The sequence below is a fragment of the Ranitomeya imitator genome, chromosome 9 (assembly GCF_032444005.1).
Source record: "Ranitomeya imitator isolate aRanImi1 chromosome 9, aRanImi1.pri, whole genome shotgun sequence".
NCBI classification, from domain to species: Eukaryota; Metazoa; Chordata; class Amphibia; order Anura; family Dendrobatidae; genus Ranitomeya; species Ranitomeya imitator.
The window spans coordinates 138,210,111-138,223,013 of NC_091290.1; the positions used below are offsets into that span (position 1 = coordinate 138,210,111).

At 53.8% G+C, this 12,903-nt stretch overlaps 1 protein-coding gene across 1 annotated transcript in view; it reads left to right on the forward strand.

Annotated features, from left to right (window-relative positions):
• Positions 1-5,466: 5,466 nt before the first annotated feature.
• GARRE1 (granule associated Rac and RHOG effector 1) overlaps positions 5,467-12,903 on the forward strand; it is a 40,564-nt gene continuing 33,127 nt past the window's right edge. Inside the window, exon 1 of the mRNA XM_069739203.1 lies at positions 5,467-5,648. The gene's annotated coding sequence lies outside the window, so the exon portion shown is untranslated. The remainder of the gene's footprint in view (positions 5,649-12,903) is intronic.

The window sequence follows — 12,903 nt, forward strand, 5'->3', positions numbered from 1 at the left end:
ATCTCTGTTGGTCGATCTTGGATTTGTCTTGACCATCTGTTTGTCTAGCCGCTTTTGTCGTGATCCGCTACCTTTTTGGATTATTGACTCCTGACTGTGCCCTTACTACGCCTTTATCTTACCCCTCTTGGACTATTGACCCCTGATTATGCCTTTATCTCACCCGTCTTGGACTATTGACCCCGAACTGTTCCCTGACAATGTCTTTATCTCATCCCTCTTGGGCTATTGACCCTGGACTGTACCCTGACTACGCCTTTATCTCACCCCTCTTGATCTATTGACCCTGGACTGTGCCTTGACTATGCCTTTATCTCATCCCTCTTGGGCTATTGACCCCGGACTGTGCCCTGACTATGCCTTTATCTCACCCCTCTTGGACTATTGACCCTGAACTGTGCCCTGACTACGCCTTTATCTCACCCCTCTTAGACTATTGACCCCGGACTGTACCCTGACTACACCTTTATCTCACCCCTCTTAGACTATTGACCCCAGACTGTACCCTGACTACGCCTTTATCTCACCTCTCTTGGGCTATTGACCCCGGACTGTACCCTGACTACGCCTTTATCTCACCCCTCTTGGACTATTGACCCCGGACTGTGCCCTGACTATGCCTTTATCTCACCCCTCTTGGGCTATTGACCCCGGACTGTGCCCTGACTATGCTTTTATCTCATCCCTCTTGGACTGTTGACCCCGGACTGTACCCTGACTACGCCTTTATCTCACCCCTCTTGGGCTATTGACCCCGGACTGTGCCCTGACTATGCTTTTATCTCACCCCTCTTAGACTATTGACCCCAGACTGTACCCTGACTACGCCTTTATCTCACCCCTCTGTCTATGACGTACCCTCCTGACTTTTGACCTCTGACCTCTTGACCACCCAGCCGCACAGTAGTGACTAGCATCACAGTTTTAGCCATTTTTACGTCACCTAATCATGCAATTTGATTGGATGTTAAAAAATATCGATAGTCAGTAAAATCTTCTAATCCGACCTCAGCCATTTAGGCACCATGTTATTAGATGATCATGTGTAGCGTAGTCACAGTGTGACATCCAGCTCTGGGAGAAGATAAAAATCTTATAGTTTCTACAGCGAAACCACCTTCTTCTTTTTTTTTTGTTCCGCTGCGCGAGTCTGGTCACACAGAGCATTTCTGTGGTTTCGTCTCTAATTCCTGGGGAATTGTTCACGGCAGGAAAAAAAACACAGAAAAAGCTTTCAGAAATGTGAGTCACATGAGATGAAACAAACAGCGAAACATGTGCTCCGAGGAGCAGAGAATACGCAGCCGCTCGCCCCATGCAGGCAGTGAACAGTTACTTGTTTAAAGGGGTTGTCCAGGATGGGGCCACTGATGTCCTATCGTTAGATCATTCACATCAGATCACATCAGCAGAGCTCAGAATGCTGAGCCCTGTATAACCCCGCCCACATCACTGATTAGCAGCTCGCTGTTTACAGTGTACCTTGATAGAAAGCTGCCAATCCATGGTGGGGGCGTGGTTGGACTAGGAGACACTAGACAGCTAGTCCTGTAGTGATAATATCCTGCTGATAAAACACAGATTGTATTAAAACTACAAGCAGTCCTGTAAGTGACTGGAATCAGGGTTTCTGCCTATACATCACGCTGCTCTCAGATTATATTGCAAAAAAGCATTAAAATCCAATAACGTCGCATGATTTTTATCATGTATGAAAAAAATAAAAAATAAAATCTCATCCTCTTGCCCTGTGCTGGATCCGCGCTTGAATAGTTGAGTTTGATCAAAGACTTGGAAGAAAAAACGAAATCTCCGTTTTCCATTTTTCTTATGATAGTTCTCAGAGGGTTAATACAGAGCGGAGATTCACGGTCCAGAGGCCACGCCGTTGTGTGAGTCACCGTGACACGCCGTGAGTCTACTTGGCTTTAATACATTGGACTCAATAAAATGAATGATCCAATATGATTTAAAGGCGCAGAACGTTCCAGCCAAATGTCTCAATGTTGTGTTTCAATTCCTTCCCATTTTGAAGATCGCTTGCTGTCAGTGAATGGAAACCTTGTTTACAGGCAAAGGCTTAAAATCAATATATGCTGTGGCTGAGGGTTTGCTACAATTGTATCCAGTGCAGACAATGATCTATGAAGGTAAACAGCCTGGAATCCGAACTGATACATTGTAGCAAAAATCAGGGCAGGAGAGATTTGATCTGATGAGTTTAACTGGATACAACTGTAGCAAACCCTCAGCTGTGAAGAGGATTAAAGGGATCCCTTCCCAGGTCTGACGCTGACTCTCCGCAGCTGTCTGCTATTGTCTGCAGCGCTGCAGCCAGTCACTGAGCTCAGTTGCTCTAAACAGATTATACTGTTGGGCGCATCTCCTGAGCTCACTGATTGTCTGCAGTGGTATAGATGTGTCGTTAGCGCTGCAAAAATAACAGACGCCAAGAGCAGCGGAGGAGACTCAGCTCTGGATTGGGGAGGGTGAAAAAGACTCGTTTTAAAAAAAAAATTATAATTTTTTTTCTCAATGAGTTGGATCTAGGAGAACAAGAGTTTTCCAAAACTTTGAGTTTTTTTTAAGCCCCTGGATGTATAATGAATAGAATGTTCTCAGTCACTGACTGCAGAGTGAGGGACAGACATCCGAGACCTGGATCTCCTAGAATTAGAAGTGCCAGCTGAGCCAGACCCCTCTATACGTCTCAGAGCCCCCACAACCTTAGGGATAAGCACAATAGCTCCAGCCTTGTCTGAGCCCAGTTTCTGGTTTCTCATTACACAGCTTGTGTCCTGGTGGGAAGAGATGGGGTTATGGTGGGGTTAGTCTGAGACCATGCTGTAATGTGTGTCCTTTGGCTACATTCCCTATTTATACAGTTTCAGGGGCCCAAAGAGGGGACAATGGAGCGGGGAAGTGGTCTCCTCCATTGTTTACACAGACGATTGGTTTCTACATACCCTACAAATGCCGTCTGTATGTCCAACCCAAGGGGAAGACAGACAACTCCAGTATGTCCTCCATGAAAATATGTACATACATTACATTACTTTCTGCACTGATCCTCAGCTACCTCCTGTATTATACCCCAGAGCTGCACTCACTATTCTGCTGGTGCAGTCACTGTGTACATACATTACATTACTGATCCTGAGTTACATCCTGTATTATACTCCAGAGCTGCACTCACTATTCTGCTGGTGCAGTCACTGTGTACATACATTACATTACTGATCCTGAGTTACATCCTGTATTATACTCCAGAGCTGCACTCACTATTCTGCTGGTGCAGTCACTGTGTACATACATTACATTACTGATCCTGAGTTACATCCTGTATTATACTCCAGAGCTGCACTCACTATTCTGCTGGTGCAGTCACTGTGTACATACATTACATTACTGATCCTGAGTTACATCCTGTATTATACTCCAGAGCTGCACTCACTATTCTGCTGGTGCAGTCACTGTGTACATACATTACATTACTGATCCTGAGTTACATCCTGTATTATACTCCAGAGCTGCGCTCACTATTCTGCTGGTGCAGTCACTGTGTACAAACATTACATTACTGATCCTGAGTTACATCCTGTATTATACCCCAGAGCTGCACTCACTATTCTGCTGGAGCAGTCACCGTGTACATACATTACATTACTGATCCTGAGTTATATCCTGTATTATACCCCAGAGCTGCACTCACTATTCTGCTGGAGCAGTCACTGTGTACATACATTACATTACTGATCCTGAGTTACCTCCTGTATTATACCCCAGAGCTGCACTCACTATTCTGCTGGTGCAGTCACTGTGTACATACATTACATTACTGATCCTGAGTTATATCCTGTATTATACCCCAGAGCTGCACTCACTATTCTGCTGGTGCAGTCACTGTGTACATACATTACATTACTGACCCTGAGTTACCTCCTGTATTATACCCCAGAGCTGCACTCACTATTCTGCTGGAGCAGTCACTGTGTACATACATTACATTACTGATCCTGAGTTACATCCTGTATTATACTCCAGAGCTGCACTCACTATTCTGCTGGTGCAGTCACTGTGTACATACATTACATTACTGATCCTGAGTTACATCCTGTATTATACCCCAGAGCTGCACTCACTATTCTGCTGGTGGAGTCACTGTGTACATACATTACATTACTGATCTTGAGTTACATCCTGTATTATTCCCCAGAGCTGCACTCACTATTCTGCTGGTGCAGTCACTGTGTACATACATTACATTACTGATCCCGAGTTACATCCTGTAGTATACTCCAGAGCTGCACTCTCTATTCTGCTGGTGCAGTCACTGTGTACATACATGACATTACTGATCCTGAGTTACATCCTGTATTATACCCCAGAGCTGCACTCACTATTCTGCTGGAGCAGTCACTGTGTACATACATTACGTTACTGATCCTGAGTTACATCCTGTATTATACCCCAGAGCTGCACTCACTATTCTGCTGGTGCAGTCACTGTGCACATACATTACTTTACTGATCCTGAGTTACATCCTGTATTATACTCCAGAGCTGCACTCACTATTCTGCTGGTGCAGTCACTGTGTACATATATTACATTACTGATCCTGAGTTACATCCTGTATTATACCCCAGAGCTGCACTCACTATTCTGCTGGTGCAGTCACTGTGCACATACATTACATTACTGATCCTGAGTTACATCCTGTATTATACCCCAGAGCTGCACTCACTATTCTGCTGGTGCAGTCACTGTGTACATACATTACTGATCCTGAGTTACATCCTGTATTATACTCCAGAGCTGCACTCACTATTCTGCTGGTGCAGTCACTGTGCACATACATTACTGATCCTGAGTTACATCCTGTATTATACCCCAGAGCTGCACTCACTATTCTGCTGGTGCAGTCACTGTGTACATACATTACATTACTGATCCTGAGTTACATCCTGTATTATACTCCAGAGCTGCACTCACTATTCTGCTGGTGCAGTCACTGTGTACATACATTACATTACTGATCCTGAGTTACATCCTGTATTATACTCCAGAGCTGCACTCACTATTCTGCTGGTGCAGTCACTGTGCACATACATTACATTACTGATCCTGAGTTACATCCTGTATTATACTCCAGAGCTGCACTCACTATTGTACTGGAGCAGTCACCGTGTACATACATTACTTTACATTACTTACCTATAAGGTTGCTATGGGCAACTGCACATTCAAACTGAAGTAGTTGCTAATCGAAACCAATCAGTTTGCGGCTGTCACTCTCTTTAGAAAACCTGCAAAATGAGAGTGTGAATCTGATTGGGTGACCTAGGTATCTGCTTGTCCAGTAGCATATAGCGCTGATTAGAGGGACGCGCATGCGCGGCACATATCGCCTATTGCGGTGGCGCGCACGTCCCTGTCTTTGGCGCTGTGGTCGCGCACGCCGGAGAACGAGCTTCATGTAACACTGGGGCTGTCCCTGCGAATCAGGCTCCGGAGGAAACTATGAGATTTACCCCGCTCTGTGGAGCGAACGGAGGGGAACATTCCGTGAGGGTAGAAGAGCCGTGACGTCACATCCGGCGGGGTGTCAGGGACTAGATGGTGAGAGCGGCCCCGGTGACTGGAGCACGGTGAGTTCGGGGCCGTGTCCCCCCTTCTGCTCCCTCCCTATGAGCTGTCGGTGTTACACAGTGGGAGAGGCCCCGCGGCTGCAGGGAAACCCGGGGGGAGAGGAAGACGCGTCCGTGCTGGGGGCGGCAGAAACTGGGGGCTGTAATACAGGGGGTCTCAGGGCGATGGGGGCTGTAATACAGGGGGTGTCAGGGCGATGGGGGCTGTAATACAGGGGGTGTCAGGGCGATGGGGGGCTGGAATACAGGGGGTGTCAGGGCGATGGGGGCTGTAATACAGGGGGTGTCACGGCGATGGGGGCTGTAATACAGGGGGTGTCACGGCGATGGGGGCTGTAATACAGGGGGTGTCACGGCGATGGGGGCTGTAATACAGGGGGCTGCAGAGACCGGGGTCTGGAATACAGGGGGTGTCAGGGCGATGGGGGGCTGTAATACAGGGGGTGTCAGGGCGATGGGGTCTGGAATACAGGGGGTGTCAGGGCGATGGGGGCTGTAATACAGGGGGTGTCAGGGCGATGGGGGGGCTGTAATACAGGGGGTGTCAGGGCGATGGGGGCTGGAATACAGGGGTGTCAGGGCGATGGGGGGCTGGAATACAGGGGTGTCAGGGCGATGGGAGGCTGTAATACAGGGGTGTCAGGGCGATGGGGGGGCTGTAATACAGGGGGTGTCAGGGCGATGGGGGCTGGAATACAGGGGTGTCAGGGCGATGGGGGGCTGTAATACAGGGGTGTCAGGGCGATGGGAGGCTGTAATACAGGGGTGTCAGGGCGATGGGAGGCTGTAATACAGGGGGTGTCAGGGCGATGGGGGGGCTGGAATACAGGGGTGTCAGGGCGATGGGAGGCTGTAATACAGGGGTGTCAGGGCGATGGGGGCTGTAATACAGGGGGTGTCAGGGCGATGGGGGCTGTAATACAGGGGGTGTCACGGCGATGGGGGCTGTAATACAGGGGGTGTCACGGCGATGGGGGCTGTAATACAGGGGGCTGCAGAGACCGGGGTCTGGAATACAGGGGGTGTCAGGGCGATGGGGGGCTGTAATACAGGGGGTGTCAGGGCGATGGGGTCTGGAATACAGGGGGTGTCAGGGCGATGGGGGCTGTAATACAGGGGGTGTCAGGGCGATGGGGGGGCTGTAATACAGGGGGTGTCAGGGCGATGGGGGCTGGAATACAGGGGTGTCAGGGCGATGGGGGGCTGGAATACAGGGGTGTCAGGGCGATGGGAGGCTGTAATACAGGGGTGTCAGGGCGATGGGGGGGCTGTAATACAGGGGGTGTCAGGGCGATGGGGGCTGGAATACAGGGGTGTCAGGGCGATGGGGGGCTGTAATACAGGGGTGTCAGGGCGATGGGAGGCTGTAATACAGGGGTGTCAGGGCGATGGGAGGCTGTAATACAGGGGGTGTCAGGGCGATGGGGGGGCTGGAATACAGGGGTGTCAGGGCGATGGGAGGCTGTAATACAGGGGTGTCAGGGCGATGGGGGCTGTAATACAGGGGGTGTCAGGGCGATGGGGGCTGTAATACAGGGGGTGTCACGGCGATGGGGGCTGTAATACAGGGGGTGTCACGGCGATGGGGGCTGTAATACAGGGGGCTGCAGAGACCGGGGTCTGGAATACAGGGGGTGTCAGGGCGATGGGGGGCTGTAATACAGGGGGTGTCAGGGCGATGGGGTCTGGAATACAGGGGGTGTCAGGGCGATGGGGGCTGTAATACAGGGGGTGTCAGGGCGATGGGGGGGCTGTAATACAGGGGGTGTCAGGGCGATGGGGGCTGGAATACAGGGGTGTCAGGGCGATGGGGGGCTGGAATACAGGGGTGTCAGGGCGATGGGAGGCTGTAATACAGGGGTGTCAGGGCGATGGGGGGGCTGTAATACAGGGGGTGTCAGGGCGATGGGGGCTGGAATACAGGGGTGTCAGGGCGATGGGGGGCTGTAATACAGGGGTGTCAGGGCGATGGGAGGCTGTAATACAGGGGTGTCAGGGCGATGGGAGGCTGTAATACAGGGGGTGTCAGGGCGATGGGGGGGCTGGAATACAGGGGTGTCAGGGCGATGGGAGGCTGTAATACAGGGGTGTCAGGGCGATGGGGGCTGTAATACAGGGGGTGTCAGGGCGATGGGGGCTGTAATACAGGGGGTGTCACGGCGATGGGGGCTGTAATACAGGGGGTGTCACGGCGATGGGGGCTGTAATACAGGGGGCTGCAGAGACCGGGGTCTGGAATACAGGGGGTGTCAGGGCGATGGGGGGCTGTAATACAGGGGGTGTCAGGGCGATGGGGTCTGGAATACAGGGGGTGTCAGGGCGATGGGGGCTGTAATACAGGGGGTGTCAGGGCGATGGGGGGGCTGTAATACAGGGGGTGTCAGGGCGATGGGGGCTGGAATACAGGGGTGTCAGGGCGATGGGGGGCTGGAATACAGGGGTGTCAGGGCGATGGGAGGCTGTAATACAGGGGTGTCAGGGCGATGGGGGGGCTGTAATACAGGGGGTGTCAGGGCGATGGGGGCTGGAATACAGGGGTGTCAGGGCGATGGGGGGCTGTAATACAGGGGTGTCAGGGCGATGGGAGGCTGTAATACAGGGGTGTCAGGGCGATGGGAGGCTGTAATACAGGGGGTGTCAGGGCGATGGGGGGGCTGGAATACAGGGGTGTCAGGGCGATGGGAGGCTGTAATACAGGGGTGTCAGGGCGATGGGGGCTGTAATACAGGGGGTGTCAGGGCGATGGGAGGCTGTAATACAGGGGTGTCAGGGCGATGGGAGGCTGTAATACAGGGGTGTCAGGGCGATGGGGGCTGTAATACAGGGGGTGTCAGGGCGATGGGAGGCTGTAATACAGGGGTGTCAGGGCGATGGGGGGCTGTAATACAGGGGGTGTCAGGGCGATGGGGGCTGTAATACAGGGGGTGTCACGGCGATGGGGGGGCTGTAATACAGGGGGCGGCAGAGACCGGGGTCTGGAATACAGGGGGTGTCAGGGCGATGGGGGGCTGTAATACAGGGGGTGTCAGGGCGATGGGGTCTGGAATACAGGGGGTGTCAGGGCGATGGGGGCTGTAATACAGGGGGTGTCAGGGCGATGGGGGCTGGAATACAGGGGTGTCAGGGCGATGGGGGGGCTGTAATACAGGGGGTGTCAGGGCGATGGGGGCTGGAATACAGGGGTGTCAGGGCGATGGGGGGCTGTAATAGAGGGGTGTCAGGGCGATGGGAGGCTGAAATACAGGGGTGTCAGGGCGATGGGAGGCTGTAATACAGGGGGTGTCAGGGCGATGGGGGGGCTGGAATACAGGGGGTGTCAGGGCGATGGGGGGCTGTAATACAGGGGTGTCAGGGCGATGGGAGGCTGTAATACAGGGGGTGTCAGGGCGATGGGGGGGCTGGAATACAGGGGGTGTCAGGGCGATGGGGGGCTGTAATACAGGGGTGTCAGGGCGATGGGAGGCTGTAATACAGGGGTGTCAGGGCGATGGGGGCTGTAATACAGGGGGTGTCAGGGCGATGGGAGGCTGTAATACAGGGGTGTCAGGGCGATGGGAGGCTGTAATACAGGGGTGTCAGGGCGATGGGAGGCTGTAATACAGGGGTGTCAGGGCGATGGGGGGCTGTAATACAGGGGGTGTCAGGGCGATGGGGGCTGGAATACAGGGGGTGTCAGGGCGATGGGGGGCTGTAATACAGGGGGTGTCAGGGCGATGGGGGCTGGAATACAGGGGGTGTCAGGCGATGGGGGCTGGAATACTGGGGATGTCAGGGCGATGGGGGGCTGTAATACAGGGGGTGTCAGGGCGATGGGGGGCTGTAATACAGTGGGTGTCAGGGCGATGGGGGCTGTAATACAGGGGGTGTCAGGGCGATGGGGGGCTGTAATACAGGGGGTCTCAGGGCGATGGGGGCTGTAATACAGGGGGTGTCAGGGCGATGGGGGCTGTAATACAGGGGGTGTCAGGGCGATGGGGGGCTGTAATACAGGGGGTGTCAGGGCGACGGGGGCTGTAATACAGGGGGTGTCAGGGCGATGGGGGGCTGTAATACAGGGGGTGTCAGGGCGATGGGGGCTGTAATACAGGGGGTGTCACGGCGATGGGGGGCTGTAATACAGGGGGCGGCAGAGACCGGGGTCTGGAATACAGGGGGTGTCAGGGCGATGGGGGGCTGTAATACAGGGGTGTCAGGGCGATGGGAGGCTGTAATACAGGGGTGTCAGGGCGATGGGGGCTGTAATACAGGGGGTGTCAGGGCGATGGGAGGCTGTAATACAGGGGTGTCAGGGCGATGGGAGGCTGTAATACAGGGGTGTCAGGGCGATGGGGGGCTGTAATACAGGGGGTGACAGGGCGATGGGGTCTGGAATACAGGGGGTGTCAGGGCGATGGGGGGCTGTAATACAGGGGGTGTCAGGGCGATGGGGAGCTTTGGGACTGGGGGTGTCAGGGCGATGGGTTGGCTTTGGGACTGGGGGTGTCAGGCGATGGGGGCTGTAGTACAGGTGGTGTCAGGGCGATGGGGGCTGTAGTACAGGGGGTGTCGGCGATGGGGGGCTTTGGGACTGGGGGTGTCAGGCGATGGGTTGGCTTTGGGACTGGGGTTGTCAGGCGATGGGGTGGCTTTGGGACTGGGGGTGTCAGGCGATGGGGTGGCTTTGGGACTGGGGGTGTCAGGCGATGGGGTGGCTTTGGGACTGGGGGTGTCAGGCGATGGGGTGGCTTTGGGACTGGGTGTGTCAGGCGATGGGGTGGCTTTGGGACTGGGTGTGTCAGGCGATGGGGTGGCTTTGGGACTGGGGGTGTCAGGCGATGGGGTGGCTTTGGGACTGGGGGTGTCAGGCGATGGGGTGGCTTTGGGACTGGGGGTGTCAGGCGATGGGGTGGCTTTGGGACTGGGTGTGTCAGGCGATGGGGTGGCTTTGGGACTGGGGGTGTCAGGCGATGGGGTGGCTTTGGGACTGGGGGTGTCAGGCGATGGGGTGGCTTTGGGACTGGGTGTGTCAGGCGATGGGGTGGCTTTGGGACTGGGGGTGTCAGGCGATGGGGTGGCTTTGGGACTGGGGGTGTCAGGCGATGGGGTGGCTTTGGGACTGGGGGTGTCAGCTGTAAAGCCTGAGCCTCTTTACATGGTGGAAATCTCCTCCCAGCATTGAGGTGACTGTTATAACAATTGCTGAGAGTTGTAGTGTTGAAGTGGCTGTAGAGTGGGATTATAAAGGTCATTGGTGCAGACTTTTCGATGGTGATCTGAGCTCGGACCCCCGTACTGCGCCTGTGTAGTGGTCTCCGCCCGGCCTTGCGTACTGTAGCACACAGATACAAGTAGTGTGTAGTCCTGTCCAGGACGTACCGTGGGACTTTCCACAATGGGGCTCACAATGCAGAACAATTTAATATAAATCTGTAGTCCCCTTCTGTGTTTCCTCTCTGCCAGTGTCTGACATAGCGTAGCGGTCACATCCCGTAACCATGTCTTGATTGAGGTTTTCAGGACGGGGCTGTAGTTTATTTAGGTGGTCCGCTCCCTCAGTGGGAATATTTAGGAAGAGCAGGGTGGGGGCTCCTCTGCTTATGTAGGAAGTGGCAGGTTATTTAAGGAATGGGTGGCATTTAAGAATGACATGGCCTCTTGCATTTTTGAGGGGGAGGGGTAATTAAAGGGTCTTTGTTCACATTGTGAATGGAGCTGTTTTCAGTGATTTACTGGATGTTCTTAAATATGTTAGACCCTCATCTGTGGGACAGCATAGGTGGTCACACAGATCATTACATAGGTGGCAGGTATACATTGCCTGTGCAGACAGTAGACCCCCGTCATATGCACTGATGTCTGGAGCAATGGCTCCTGCAGGACTTGGCACCCGGCGTTCTCCTGTCTTGGTGTTTGCTGGTGCAGTTTAGACGCTGGTCAGATAGGCTTGTGCCATGAGAATGGGGTAAAAGCATCGTGGGCTCTCGTGAATTTTCCCAGTGACTGATTTTTCGGAGCGCTCAGATCTCTGCCCCTTCACCTTGCTGTTGCGATCCCTGCAATCAGATGACGTCCTATGCAATGACCCGGTATGGGGGTCTGCAGTTTGCTGCGTTTTATACTGTAGTCTAGGAGGGACAGACATTTTACATCCGGAGATGAACCTTTCTGCAACAGTTTATCTCTAAGCGATTTGTCTATCATATGTTTGGTGCTGCAGGGATTGCTCCTGATGTACAGGCAGGATCCACACCGCCACTTCTGAATGCTACTACATAGGGAATACTGTAGTGGTCATTGCAATATAGCCTAGGGTGCCAGATTACCATGAAAAGGACCAGATTGCAGGGAGAAGCGCCATGTAGGGTGCCGGATTGCAGGGAAGAGCGCTATGTAGGATGCCGGATTGCAGGGAGAAGCGCCATGTAGGGTGCCAGATTGCAGGGAAAAGCGCCATGTAGGGTGCCGGATTGCAGGGAAGAGCGCTATGTAGGATGCTGGATTGCAGGGAGAAGCGCCATGTAGGGTGCCAGATTGCAGGGAGTCGCGCCATGTAGGGTGCCGGATTGTAGAGAGTCGAGCCATGTAGGGTGCCGGATTGCAGGGAGTCGTGCCATGTAGGGTGCCGGATTGTAGGGAGTCGTGCCATGTAGGGTGCCAGATGGCAGGGAGTCGCGCCATGTAGGGTGCAGGATTGCAGGGAGAACCAACATGTAGGGTGCAGGATTGCAGGGAGAAGCACCATGTAGGGTGCCGGATTGCAGGGAGAAGCGCCATGTAGGGTGTTGGATTGTAGGGAGAAGCGCCATGTAGGGTGCCGGATTGCAGGGAGAAGCACCATGTAGGGTGCCGGATTGCAGGGAGAAGCGCCATGTAGGGTGTTGGATTGTAGGGAGAAGCGCCATGTAGGGTGCCGGATTGCAGGGAGAAGCGCCATGTAGGGTGCCGGATTGTAGGGAAAAGCGCCATGTAGGGTGCCGGATTGCAGGGAGAAGCGCCATGTAGGGTGCCGGATTGCAAGGAGAAGCGCCATGTAGGGTGCAGGATTGCAGGGAGAAGCGCCATGTAGGGTGCAGGATTGCAGGGAGAAGCGCCATGTAGGGTGCCGGATTGTAGGGAAAAGCGCCATGTAGGGTGCAGGATTGCAGGGAGAAGTGCCATGTAGGGTGCCGGATTGTAGAGAAAAGCGCCATGTAGGGTGCAGGATTGCAGGGAGAAGTGTCATGTAGGGTGCCGGATTGCAGGGAGAAGCGCCATGTAGGGTGCAGGATTGCAGGGA